At 44.9% G+C, this 14238-nt stretch overlaps 1 protein-coding gene across 5 annotated transcripts in view; it reads right to left on the bottom strand.

Annotated features, from left to right (window-relative positions):
• Nck2 (NCK adaptor protein 2) overlaps nt 1-14238 on the bottom strand; it is a 120099-nt gene that overhangs the window by 104218 nt on the left and 1643 nt on the right. The gene's annotated exons all lie outside the window — the stretch shown is intronic.

Here is a 14238-nt window from a genome sequence, read left to right as displayed (position 1 = left end):
ATTCTCCACTCTCAGCTGGGGGTGTGACTAGCTCCTGCAAGTTCCTGCCTTGACTCTCCCAAAATTGTGAGATAAAATCCACAACCCCCAAAGTTTCTTTCTGTTGCATTTCATAGCACAGCAACAAAAATGAAACAGTCCATTGCCCGTGATATGGAGAGACTGGAACTTCATCCCTCAGCCCACAACCCCAATCTTACTATGAGGAAACCAACTTAATGACACTCAAAACAACTGCCCAATGTCCTTGGAACTATTGGGGGGGGGGGGGACCCAAGCCTCGGAAACTATGCCAGACTGTAGAAACCAGAAAGATAGGCAATGTGGGACACAAAAGGAGGTATTCATTACATAAATCTAAACACAGCACAGGCTTTTGTTGACATCATTTATCAACACTCATCATTAGAGGTAACCGGGGCACTACAGGAATGCCACACAATGAAGTGAGGAAAAGCAGTGCTGGGTATGTCACCGTCATCTGAAAATATTCTAAAATGTGCACATGGGTATGGCAGTACATACCTGTAACTCCAGCCCACAGGGCTAGCTAACATGAAGATCTCCAGTTCAAGCTTGGCTACATAGCAAATTCACAGCTTGCTTGTGCTATATAGGGAGATCCTTGGAGGGGGGGGTCATCGTATAAATTATAAAATAGACATATGTACCATGGTGGACTTGAATAGTAACAAACTGTACTCTGGTAAAATCTGTGAATCACAGTACTCAAGAAAATAAAGACCTTGGAGACACTGCCCGGTGGAAGGGCCTTTGCCCAGCAAGTTCAAGGCTGTGGGTTCTAGGTTCTGAGTTTAACACCAACTTTTCAAATTAAAAGAAAAAATAAAAAGAAGAAAAACATTACTTTTTAGCTTAATACAATAGAATGAGGCTTTCACATGACTGAAATCTAACAGAACATACTATGTATTCTTGAATACACACAAGCAAACATATCAATTTCTTTGATGAAATTGAACAAATTTTCTCCTTCTCAAGGCCCAAAATCAGGAATCGAAACGCGAAGCCTTAACCAGAGTCTATCATTGATTAATCACAGTATTTCACAAATTACAATAATCCATGTCATCCAGAGCCAAAGGAGATGGAGGTTGCTTCAGCGTGAATTAGTCATCAGTAATCATGATCCTACTTACATTGAAAGACAACACTAGTTTGTTTTCCTATGCTAAACAGGGCTTACACATAAAAGGTGACATCAGGCCATCTCTGGAAAACAGTTTCATAATGCCTCACCTTCAAGACACCTTTGTGATCTGGGCACTGGATTGAGAAGTCCCCGGTTAGAAAGGCTACAATGACAAAATACAAAAGAAGGCGTGGAGGAGGCCCTAAGTGCAACCCTCATTCGAAAAGAAGCATCCACACTATCAACAGTTTTGAGTTACAAAGGAAGCAGCTTCCAAATCAGACCTAGAAGAAAACAAAACATGCCTTTACAATGGCTGCCCTGGGCTGATCTGCACCATCCACTGCTCCAGAAGAAACAGCAGACCTTCCTTCTCTAAATTAAAAAGTGAGGGCATGAGACTGCTGTTGTGGCCTGTGCCTTTAATTCCAGCACTCAGGAGGCAAAGGCAGTTTCGTCTACAGAGAGGCCAGTTTTGTCTACATAGTGAATTCCAGGCCAGACAGGGCTACACAGTAAGACCCTTTCTCAAAAACCATAAATAAAACAAAAACCATTAAAAAAAATAAAATGTGAGGAGATGCATTCATACCACTACCAAGCAAAACGTGAAGTTACCAGTGTGCCACCTGAATGCTGTCGTCAGCTAAAAGCAGCAATAAGTGATGTCACTGATTTTTTAAGTAAGTAAACAATAGACAAGTAGTGTTCACATTATCTGAAAAGAACATGTTTAACTGACCCGAAAAACAAGAGTCCGCTGTGCGTCCACAAGGGTCTAACGCTCACCTGGGTCCTTGAAATGGATACATGACAGAATGAGGGTGCTGTCTGAGTAGTCACCAGCGGTCACAACCAACTCCAGGGAGCAACCCCACTTGGGTGTCCATTCTAGCCTCCATTTCTGAGAAATGTGGAGAAGCATCCTCCTCCTCAAAATACTGGAACTGCAGTGCTACTGGGGCTGCAGAGGGTGGGAGAGACTCTGTGGCATCGCTGTCTCTGACACAAAGGTGAAGATGGGGATTTTTTACTACTTGCCATAATAAGAATTAGAGGTGACTGGGAACCTGTACGTTCTCCAGGCTAGTTTACATCTCTGAGGGTAGTCTTTGTCTGGCTCCCGCAACCCTGGCACATAGGTGGTATCAATAAACATTCACTAAGAGAACATTAACTTATTCAAAATACAATCCTAACAGCAGCGCATCACACAGGCCAGATGAGGAAAAACAGAACACCTTTGTGACCGCCACACCCACCCACTTCCAGCCCTAACCACGGTCCAGGATCTGATGATACAAGTAGCAGGCCTCTGTATCTGCCGCTCAAATCATTTACTCATGCTGCTTGAAGGAAACATCCTACCAATCAAAGAGTATGGCACTCTAAGTTTAAAAGTCCTAAAGGCAGGCAGGCAAGAGGGCTCGGGAACACAGTGGCAAGCCCTTGTTTCACAAAACATGACAGGTATCAATTGAAGGTGAAAAGTAACTTTGAAACTAGCCAAATCAGTACCAGAGGCCTCTACTCAGCCTATGAATCAAGACTTCAAACATTCAAAGTTAAGTAAGCCTATTAATCAAACTCTGAATGATACGATCCAATCCAGCTCCAAGTATAATGAAAAACCCAAGAAATCCTCACCCAAGGCAGACGCTTAGGGGCTAACGGAGGGCCAGGAGCTATCAGAAGCATCCATCCACAAGATTGCCAGACTGCAGAGCTCTCTCCAGAGAGCCATGGACCAGTTTGAGTACCTTCTTCATCTACAAAACATCCAATTCACAACAGAGGACTCCTCCCACCCACGCTGGAAGAAGAAATGACACTGAACAGCCCACAAGTAACAAAAAGATATACAGACTGATCAGCATCTGGTAACTTCAGAAGTTCCCAAGGTTTCCCAAGAGTTACCACTAACTGCCCCGAGGACCCTCAGCCACCTGAGACACAACTGAAGAAAAGATAGGCTATGTTTTTAAGGCTCTCAAACCTGAAATTTCACCAACTGTTGCTACTGTATTTATCCTAGTAGCAGAACAGGAAGAGTGATAAGGCATTCAGTCAAAAGAGGAAGAGGACAAGGACAGGAAATAATCAACACAAAACAGACAGCTATGAGGACTAGGCAACTCCAACTGGCAGGCCTCCTCCTCATTTCTAGGATTTTTTTTCCTCCTTGATCAAGAAAGGGCCTGTTTACAAAGGGAAGAAGTTTCAGACAGTCATCATATCCTAGCCTGGCTAATCAGTAGTTCTGTAGACGCTGGGAGTCAGCAACTAACAGCCAAATTGGAATTTTTCCTTTCCTTTTCCTTCCTAAGGTCTAATTTGTGGTATCTGTGTCCTCTCCTTTGAAGAGAGTAAGGACCATACAAAGACAGACATCAAACATTCAACCTAAGGCATGCACCCAGCTCCAAACATACCAGGCTGAGCCCCGAAGCCCATGAACCTCAGTAATAAACACATCTCTCTGGATAATCATCAGTGTCAAGTTTCTAAGAAAACAGATGTCTCTGATTAGCCGTTGCTTAAGGAACTGATAAAGGGCCCTCCATCATCCCCACATCAGTGGGCACTCTGAGAGCAATGGACCTTATTCACATCCCAGCCAGGTGTCACGATGCCATCATCAGCTCTTCCTAGGTAAGCGGTACAAACATGCTGATCAGACATAGATAAGCAGACTGGCAAACTTTAACACTGCTCCAGACAAAAAGAGTCGATCACACAGAAGTGTCTCCTTTACATACTTAACGACACAGGTGCACAAACGGTGTCCGGGAGTTCTAAACATGCATTATTTTCACTATGTTGGTTAGAATGGAAGAATGAAACTGTTCTCCTAAAAGCAACCATGAGGCCCACTGTCACTGATGTAAAAAGCAATGGAGAGAGAACAGCATTCACTCACCTCAAGACCGATGAACTACGGACATCTGAGCCAGTTAGTTCCTGGCTGTGGAGACAGGCCTGTGTATCACAGGATGTCAACACCCCAGCCTGCACCCACTAACCACCTGCAACACCCCAAATCATGACAACAAATGATAATGTCTCCAGACGTTTAATGTCAGCATGGGAAAGCTGCCTGGCTGAGAATCAATGAGTTTTTAAAGACATGGGTTGAGGATGTTCAAGCCTCCATCAAGTTTTTAAAGATATTAACCTTGGAAAAGGCAATTTTGGTTTTGCAAAAGTGGATTGCCTCTATTTCCCAATCCAATTCTAATAGCAAATCAGATCCTGGAATGAACAGAAGGATGTGCATATCAGTACATTCTCAGTATGCTATACTCAGTATGTCAGAACACATATTTTCTCCCTCAGGCATGGAGCCCTGACCCAGGAGACACATTCATGAAAAGAGAATCCGCTTCTACAGAAGACAGACTCGGCTTTTCTTTGGATGACTGAGTGCATCGGTACGTGGTACAGTCAAGTCTGAAAAGAACGCCCAGACTCCTGACCCACAAGCGCCTCATCAAACACGCCTCAGTTCTGCCCAGGCACAGCAGAGGACTCATCAGAAGGGCGAAGAGTCTACCTTCTAAAGCCAAGCAGGCTATATCCCAGGGAGACCACGAACAAGGACACAAAGGGTAACGTGCGAGCCCAGGTGAACAGGCCACGTGAAAAAGCCTAGAGGCTGCACTGAAGCCCACACCAGAGTGAAGAAATGAAGGGAAACCCCAAAAACCCAGAGAGGGGGAAATGAAGAGAAGAAAAAGCCCCAATTTACTATCTAGCCTGCTAGACTCTGCAGAGGTTTGTTTCTTTAAATTCACTGTTAGCCACACCAAGATTCTGGAAACCTCCTAATATAACTCCCAAACCCTTTATTTCTTGCCGTAAAAAAGATAGATAGACAGACAGACAGACAGACAGAGTGAAATGCTTTTACATTTTCAAACATTAGTGTAGTTTATGGTTGTTCCGTCAACATCAAGCTGCCTTCTATCACACACAGTAAAATAAAAACAATTTATTACCAGTTCTGACTGGCCCTCCTCACACACACAGGCTTGATACAGCTTATAAAATGATTATCCATAAAATAGACCCAGCTGAGGGAAGAAAGCAAAGAAAAACAGGCAGTAAATGCTTCCTCAGCCAGGCTCCTTAGTGACATAATTAAGATCTCTGTTGACTTAAGGACATTCTGAAATATCCAGCCAAAATTCATAATTACTAAACTGAGGCACATCCTTGAAGGAAAAAAATGGAGACATAGACAGACTATTATTTCCATGCACTTTTCATCTGCTCGTGGAAAAGTCTCTTGATAGCCCCAAGGGCACTTCCGAACACTACCAGCCAAGTTTGGGAAGGTCTGGTACACAAAAACTCTCCTGGAATGGCAGCTAGTGCCTAGGTCCCGTGGGGGCTCTGTAGCAGCTGCTTCCAAGAATACAGACTAAGAGGTAACCCGGCCCTCTAAAACTAGAAAAGATACCAAAGCCAACTAGGAAATCCTCAAGACCCTCTCATCAGATGGCCACAGAGGAGCAGTCAAGAGAACAGTGTAACCCTTAGCAGTCACCTCTCCAAGGCCACTGAAGGACTTTTATTTATTCACTGAGTCCTTCCAAAGTCCAGAGCCTCCTTCCCAAGTAGCTGATAAGAAGTTTCCAGAATGAATCTATATCCAACTCCACTCCCTACCAATGATTTTTTTTTTCTCAACGTCTTTCAAGTCTTATCAAGATGCTTCGTGCATCTTGGACACAACAAAGGGACGGTGGCCTAGTTTAGAGAGTGAGGCGGTCAGAGAAGGCAGTGCCAGACCAGCAGCTCAGCAGTTGTGACATCAGGCAGTCAACCCAGTCCCCTTGCTTTTCTTCCCAAGATAAAGGCAGAAAATGCCACACTCAGGTCTGGTGAAGGTTCAGTGAGTTATTGTCTGTAATGCACTTACAACAACAGTTACTACTACAGTGTCTGGTGCAGTGCTCCTGTGTGTGTGTGTGTGTGTGTGTGTGTGTGTGTGTGTGTGTGTGTTTGTTAAGACCACTCAAAACTATGATTTTACCTTCTATACCTACATACAGATTAAGTACTTAGCACTGATCAAAAATATGTAAAAACTCATTTTATGTCAGCAATGCTAATCTCTAGAATTAAAAACACATTTTAAAAAGATTTGTAAAACACAGAAGGTACATTGATGACATATATGTACTGACTTGTAATTCAACATGATTCAGTACCCTAAAATGTTTTAGAGTGAGATACATTCTTTACACTACATAGGCTGTGCATCCAAAGAAAAGCATAACCATCGTGGCACCAGTAGTCCCCTAAACTGTGCCTACAATCCTAAGTACCAGTTTTAGCCACCTTCACCTGGAAAATGTGGGCTGAATGAAGCATAAACCATGAAAAGTGTATCCCCAAGTTTCCCAACACTGCAGCTGTGGGGCCACCCAAAATGCACCAAGAAGGAAAAGTACTTGCTATAACTACACCAAGTGTGCTCGATTCTGAAGACTTCACGATAGATAGACAGACAGATAGATAGATAGATAGATAGATAGATAGATAGATAGATAGATAGACAGACAGACAGACAGATAGATCAAATCACACATTATGTTTTATAATGATTATATACATAAATTAAACTGCTTCAGATATACTGGGTAAAGAAAAACACTTGTTTCTTTTTACATTTTCAGTGTGGTCCTGAGAACACTTAAAGTTACATCTGGAGCTGGCATTGGTGACTCACATGGCATTTCAATGGGATGGCACCGCTCCTGACAAATGATGACTTCATGAGGACCATACAGGGAGACACTGAGCTAAAAGACACATACCCAACGGTGCTTTCTGCAGACAATCTCTTGCCATAAAGAAGAGCCAGGCTCCAGCTGCCCTGTATGCAGAGTCACAGTTACACAGGAGCGCAGGAGTCTAGGGTTCACCCTCAATGGCCCCAGTGGGCAGCAGCGTCTAAGAGTGGTTCCTCACCAGAATTAGCACACCGCTGTCAGTACGTCGTTATAGACAGCGGTAGCTTACGGGAGAAGGAAGGATTGGAGAACAGAGAACAGCACATGTGTACATCCATGCATGTATACATCCGCATCCGTAACACCAGGGACTTGGGACATCTTGGTGTATGGAGCCTGGGGCAATGGGAAGTCACCAACTGCAAGAGGGTGGCCACAACTGAGTGTCAGTGGACAATGAGCAAACGGATTGGCAGGAGTGGTTGGAATCTGTTTTGATGTCACAGTCAAAGTCAAAGACGTGAAGGCGACCGATCGGTTGCAAGCAGAATCAACAGGGCAGATAACCAGATTGGGAGGACAAGGAGGAATTCAAGGATAAATGAGTTGATGGATGAAGAGGACGGTAACCAGAAGGCAAGGCAGGCCAGGAGATGGTGCAGCTTGGGACACTGAAAGTTTTAGAAATAATTAGGAAAGATAATTGATTCTTTGAACGAATGAAAGGACAAGCGAATCAACAACAACAAAACAAAACAAAACAAAAACGAAGCAACAAAGGAACCATGGACTAACAGACTTACATGGATGGAGAGTGATCACAGGTTAGCCCCCACCCTCCAATGTGGCCACCTAGAACAGACTAGCCTTGATCATAAACACACACTGATGATGGTTATGTATGTCTCACTAAACACCACCATGCACAGCCTGGGAAGGGCACACACTGGCCCACATGCTCACAACACTGTCACTGAAGTGGCACACTCTGCCCCACACTTTACCCCCTGGGGGGGGTGTTAGCAAATGCATTCCTTTTCATACAAAACCCACCATGTTCTCCGCTGTATTGATCAAAGTCCTCATTGAGTGAAAAAACAAAAACACAAGTGAAACACAGTTAAGTGCCCACAGCCAAACCACATGGTGAGGGCGAGCATCCATAATGGACTGAGTCAAGTCCTTTCGTCTTCGCTCTGCTTAAAGCCTCAAAGGCCAGTGCCAAGGCTTCCTCCCTGCCGAGGGATTTGAGGGCTAGACTCAATGAGTTGACAGTCTCTTTTTTACTTCTTATTTTTCTGTCCCTGGCAGTTGTCCTCAAAGATAAACAGATTCTAGGGCGGGTGGTAAAAGCAACTGCCTGTCCTAAAATCAGCCATTGGAGAACACAGAGTTACACTGTGACAGATGGGATTGATGCCCCAGATTCACACGCTGGGAGCCCTAACCCCCCCAATTATCATACAATCCTCTGCCTGCAGCATGGAAGATTGGTTCCAGACCCCTAGGGTACCCAAATTCTCAGATGCTCATATCACTTCTGTAGCAACATCACACAATCTCTGCACATCACCATGCACTTCATCCCATGTATTTTAAGTCATTCTAGATTATATAGAGATCCTATAATGTCGATGGTAAGGAAACTGTATTAACAAATACATTTAAGAAAAAAACTGTATATTTAGTACAGACAAAAATTTTGCAATTGGTAAAAACCACAGATGTTGAAAGCCAAATGTAACTGGACACAGAACGTTAAAGAAGATATTTTGAAGCTGGCAGGTGGCATCACCTTTAATCCCAGCACTCAGGAGGCAGAGGCAGGAGGATCTCTGAGAGTTTGAGGCCAGCATGGTCTATATAGCCAGAAATACACAGTGGGACTCCATCTCTTAAAAGAGCAATATTACTGTATTGGGGCTGAAGAGACGCTTACTGGTTAAGAGCTCAGGCTCTTGGAGAAGATGAGTTTGGATCATGCACCCATGGTCAGGCAGCTCAGAACTGACTAACTCCAGCTTCAGGGAATTCAATGCACTCTTTTAGCCCCATCGGGTACCTGCACTCACAAACATGTAATTAATAATATTCTAAGTAGGGGAAGGTTACAGTTATGACTGTTATTAAGAGTGGAACCCTTATCTAATAGAACTGCTACTCTCCTAAGATGACAAGGGCACAGCAGAGAACCCTTAGTCTGTGCTTATGGACGGGAGGGAGGGAGGGAGGGAGGGAGGGAGGGAAGGAAGGAGGGAGGGAAGGAAGGAGGGAGGGAGTGCCAGTTAAAGACAAGAAGGCCAGTAGGAAGAGCCAATACCAGACAATATGATAACATTGTCCTCCAGCTTCTAGAGTGCTGAGTAAACTCGCTCTGTTGCTTCCTTCAGCCATCCATACCATTCTACTACAAAAGATAAAGCAGACCAAAACACACACTAAGTAGGAAAGAATACCCTGGAGACTTTCGAGGCAGCTCTGGCTCCTAGAAGTGAAGCAAAGGACACAAAGTCGTGGCCATATCTCATGTCTGCCTCCACACAAATGGTTCTTCTTCCAAGGGCCCCCACGTGTGAACTGCCCCAACCACGTCTCCATACACCTGCAACATGGCCCAGAATAGATCTGCGGGAGGGCCCAGCTCACTGAGGGTGAGGCCATCCCTGGGCTGGTGGTCCTAGCTTCTGTAAGAAAGCAGGCTGAGCAAGCCATGGGGAGCAAGCCAGTAAGCACCCTTCCATGGCCTATGCATCAGCTCCTGCCTCCAGGTTCCTGTCCTGCTTCAGCTCCTGTCCTGACTTCATTGGTGAGCTATGATGTGGAAGTGTAACCCAGACAGACAGACAGACAGACAGACAGACAGACAGACAGACCCTTATGTTCCCTGACTTGTTTTTGGTTATGGTGTTTCATCACAGCAATAGAAACTATAACTAAGACTACCAAGGGCTATGACAATACTCCAGGACTCACTGACACTGTGGCCTCATCTGCTCCTTCTGAGAGGTGACAGGGCATTGAGTAAGAAGATTTCAGCCTAAATCCACAATCTACAACCCCTGGCAGTGTCCTGGATCCCAGTCTTTCGCAGATGTGAGTCAGACCTGATTATGCCATTCTGTGCAGAACACTAAATACCAAACACACAAAAAGCACTCTGCAAACTGTAAATCACATTGGTATCTTGTTCTTGTCTCATTATATTGAAGTTTAGGTCTTCCTAACAACTGTTAGCCAAACACATCTATTTCCTAAAACGGTGTTAAAAGAACTTGCAATACAGGTTAAATGTGCCTCATCCACCTGTTTGGGGACAAATGTGTGTCAGTCTTTGAGGTATGTTCATTATACGCCACCCTCAACCAGAACTCCTGGGCTAAAATTTATGTGTTTATCCTGCTGATGAATTAGTGATTTACTATCAGACTTTGGAGGAAATAACATCCAAGTCAAAACAAGAAATCCATGTGTTTCATATACACTTTATATATGCACTGAGTACAATCTTAGGCAGTATTTCTAGTCCACCTGAATTTAGACAATCTATCACAAGGTCAAGGTGGAATTTTCCATTTGTGGCATCATGGAGGTTGCTCAGAAAGCCTTCGGTTTGGTAGTGCTTTCTCAAAAAATGCCAATCATCCTTAGCTATCAGGGAACTACAAATTAAAACTTTGAGACTTCAGCTGGGCGTTGGTGGCGCACGCCTTTAGTCCCGGCACTCGGGAGGCACAGACAGGTGAGTTTGAGGCCAGCCTGGTCTAAAGAGCAAGTTCCAGGACAGGATCCAAAGTGACACAGAGAAACGCTGTCTCGAAAAACAAAAACAAAAAACTTTGAGACCTCATCTCACTCCAATCAGAATGGCCAAGATGAACAAAACTAACAACAAAAGCTGGTGAGGTTGTAGAGAAAGAGGAACCCTCGATCCCTATTGGCGCATGTCCAAAGCACTCTCGCCATGCTACTCCACAGATACCTGCTCAGCCATGTTTATTGCCCCCCCCCCATTCACAATGACCAGGAAATAGAAACAACGTAAATGTCCTTCAACAGATGAATAGATGTGGTACATAGATCTGTGGAATACTATTCAGCAGTAAAGAAAAATGACATCCTGAAATTTGCACTTTAGCACTTCAGGTTACAGGTGTTCAATGTGAAATCAAACTGGGTAAATCTGAACCTTCTTCTCTCAAAAACCCTACCAATACAGACAGCAGGAAGGAGGGATCTCACCAAAGAACTACTTCCTAGCAAAATAACCAATGCTCTGGCCAGAGCTGTCTCAACAGGCTGACATAGGCAGCCTTATCTATTGAAGCATCAAGCATTCAAGCTAGGCACGATGCCACACACCTGCAAGCCCAGCATTCTGGGGGCTGCAGCAGAAGAATCAAGTTTGAGAACAGCATAGGCTACAAAGTGAGAACCCTGTCTCAAAACAACAAAAGCCATTCAGGCAGCCTATGCCATGGCTCTGGGGTGGGGTTTGATTGGCTAGAGGAAGTCACAATGCAGGTACACAGAAAGGATTATGTAAGATTACCTTCAGGATATGCAAAAGGGGGTATAAAGCAATCTCATGGGTTTTTGTTTGTTTGTTTGTTTCTGTCTTTAGGTTTCACTGCAGGACTACAAATGACTTGCCTGATCAGAGAATTCACCAAACAGAGGCCACCAGGTAACATTTCCCCACTGTCTGAAAGTCCTAGGGACCAGGCTATGTATGGTGCGGCAGGGTTCTGAGCAGAGGCTAAGATTCTGATTTCATTACCAACCTCAATAGCACAGGCCAGAAACCAACAATGTGTTACTAAGTGGATCAAGGGGTGCGCCCTACACCCTCCAGCCCACAGCAGGTTAGGAAACAACGGAGACAACTGGGAAGAAGGCCACAAATGCCAAAAGGAAACTATCCAGAAAGTTCTCTGGGAAGTCCCAGGGCACATTCGTTGCCTCTTAGGTGAGATGCAAGATAGTGAGATATAGGAGAGATAGGGCCACTAAAAAGATGAAACTTGCCGGGCGGTGGTGGCGCACGCCTTTAATCCCAGCACTCGGGAGGCAGAGGCAGGGGAGATCTCTGTGAGTTCGAGGCCGGGCTGGACTGATAGCCTCCAAAACAATACAGGGAAACCCTGTCTCGTAAAAACAAAAAATAAAAAATAAAAAGATGAAACTTAAGATTCTCATACTCATGGAAGCTGTGAAAGGGACCAGATCCCTCTAGGGCTGCTCATACAGGTACAAGGCAGAGATGGGAAATACCACTGTGACCCTAACATGTCACAGCTATGTCAATCTAAAGAATGTTTTTCACTACCATGGCCTGGAGGACTGAGAATCTTGGATGGAAGTATACTCTGGGGAGGGGGGTGTCAGGGTGAGTTGGGGGGGATACAGAGGGTGTAATTCCCTAATAAGACTTTACCACAAGGTTCTCGTCGATATAACCTTAGTGAGTTGCTAAAAAATAAAGTCTTTTTAAAAGTCACACTATTCCAATGGCCCAAAGAAATGAGTTATTTTCGCCACGGCTGTATACCTTTGATAGCCTGTTTTAAAACGGTGTTTGACCACCTTCTGAACTGCCTTAATGTGGGCACTTAACAGCACAAATAGCATCATTTTTTTCCTACTTCTGTCCTTTGAGAACACCCTGAGAAATGTTTCCATCACTCACTTCAGGAAAAAGAAACAATTCCGAAGCACCACTTGAAGCCCCTCTGGATAGGAAAAACTAATTCCCTAAGTCTCTGGGGGAGCTGTCAAGAGTTCCCAGTCCATTTGTAAGAAAAGTTAGCTCCCTAGTTTCCCCAAACGCCGCTCACTATCCTGCTCCGCACGTGCGGCAAACAATCTGGAATTCCTCTGTCATTAAACTTCATTCCGAACATCAGAAAATCATTTCCACAAGCCATGTCAGCCCCCAGCGCACACTGCGAGCCAGTCGGTTAAGAGAACCATGTGTGCCATACAGAGCAACGGAGCCTGGCCTTGCCAGGGCACATTAAGCTAATTCAAGAGATCAAATAAAGAACTCCGGGTTGCTATGCAATCAGTGAGTCTTCGGGTGTTTTCAAGGGGTCATCTAGTCTGCTCCAGCAAGAAAGGCGAACGGAGACTTAACAAGGATGAAAGCCCATTTCCCCAACACCTGGGAGCCGCTGTTTGTTGGGAATGTTCAGCACCCCAAAGTACATGACAGAGGTCAGGACTATGACAGGGTCAACTAGAACAGAGAGGAAGAAGACTGAAGCAAGGAGCATGTAGGGAATGCAAAACGGAAAGCCTGGAATCAGACTACGGGGAGCTGGAAACCACCTTGTACCTACTCTGCCCATTTTAAAGGGGCCAGTCTCTCCGCAGGTGGGCGGATCAGCCTTCAAGCGGTCAGAACTCTTACAGCAACCCCCCACCCACAGACTGCACATCTAAGAGGCCGAGGGCAAGGCAGGTAGTGAGCTGTAACTCGAAGCTTTACGACTGCACAAAGTTCTCAATTTCAGCCTCAGACCAACTGGGACCTTTCTTTCTTCAATCAAAACTACATTAACCGACAAGGATGCAAGAAAGTTTAAGGTAGGATTGTCCCTCGTGGTCACTTAGGAACGACCCAAAGGTCTAAAACCTTAACTGCCTGAAGTGCATTTTCTCCTTGTGTCTACCTTCGCAATAATAAACTGGGCACATTAACGAAAGACTGTTTCTAAACCTCTGTATCTATAAACACTTGGAAAGTAATGGAGGGAGTGCCCACAAGCAGTTTAGACGTTTTGATAAAGTAGTGACCTTTACACTAGAAAACCACTGTTGAAAACTATACCCAAAACCCAGGCTTGAAACACGCAAAATTACTTTCATTCCTCCTCAAAATCCCTGCAGAAAAGCCTGCAAAGGTTGAGAAGCAGCAAAGGAGTCTACAAGCCATGACCACTGGCCACTGGGCTGTTTCATTTGGGGGTCAACCAAGGAGCAGGCCTGTGCACCTCCAGCCGAAACTGGGACCTGTTCATCCCAGACACAGACTCAAACTTGGCAAGATTAACCTTAAACCTGTTAGCAAAATAAGGAAAGCCAAATAAGGGACAAACTGCCGACCTGAACAGGCTAGGGTTGCAGAGCCCACTCCACTTAGCGCCCAGCTGTGTCCCCAAGCTGTTCACAATATTACTGTAAGTCACGTCTGCTATCCATTAACCTCCACCCAGCGTCCCGCGCACACCTCCGGGAGAATCGTTACTGTGTATAAATTACAGCGTTTTGCAAATAAAACCCCTCCACACAATGCCAAGCTAACAGCGCTCAAAAGGGAGGTGCCGTCGGGGCATTCAAAGTCCC

This window comes from Mesocricetus auratus, unplaced genomic scaffold (genome assembly GCF_017639785.1).
Source record: "Mesocricetus auratus isolate SY011 unplaced genomic scaffold, BCM_Maur_2.0 Super-Scaffold_100021, whole genome shotgun sequence".
Taxonomy (NCBI): Eukaryota; Metazoa; Chordata; class Mammalia; order Rodentia; family Cricetidae; genus Mesocricetus; species Mesocricetus auratus.
Note: the sequence above shows the minus strand (reverse complement) of the source record. Positions and strands in the feature narration are given on the sequence as shown.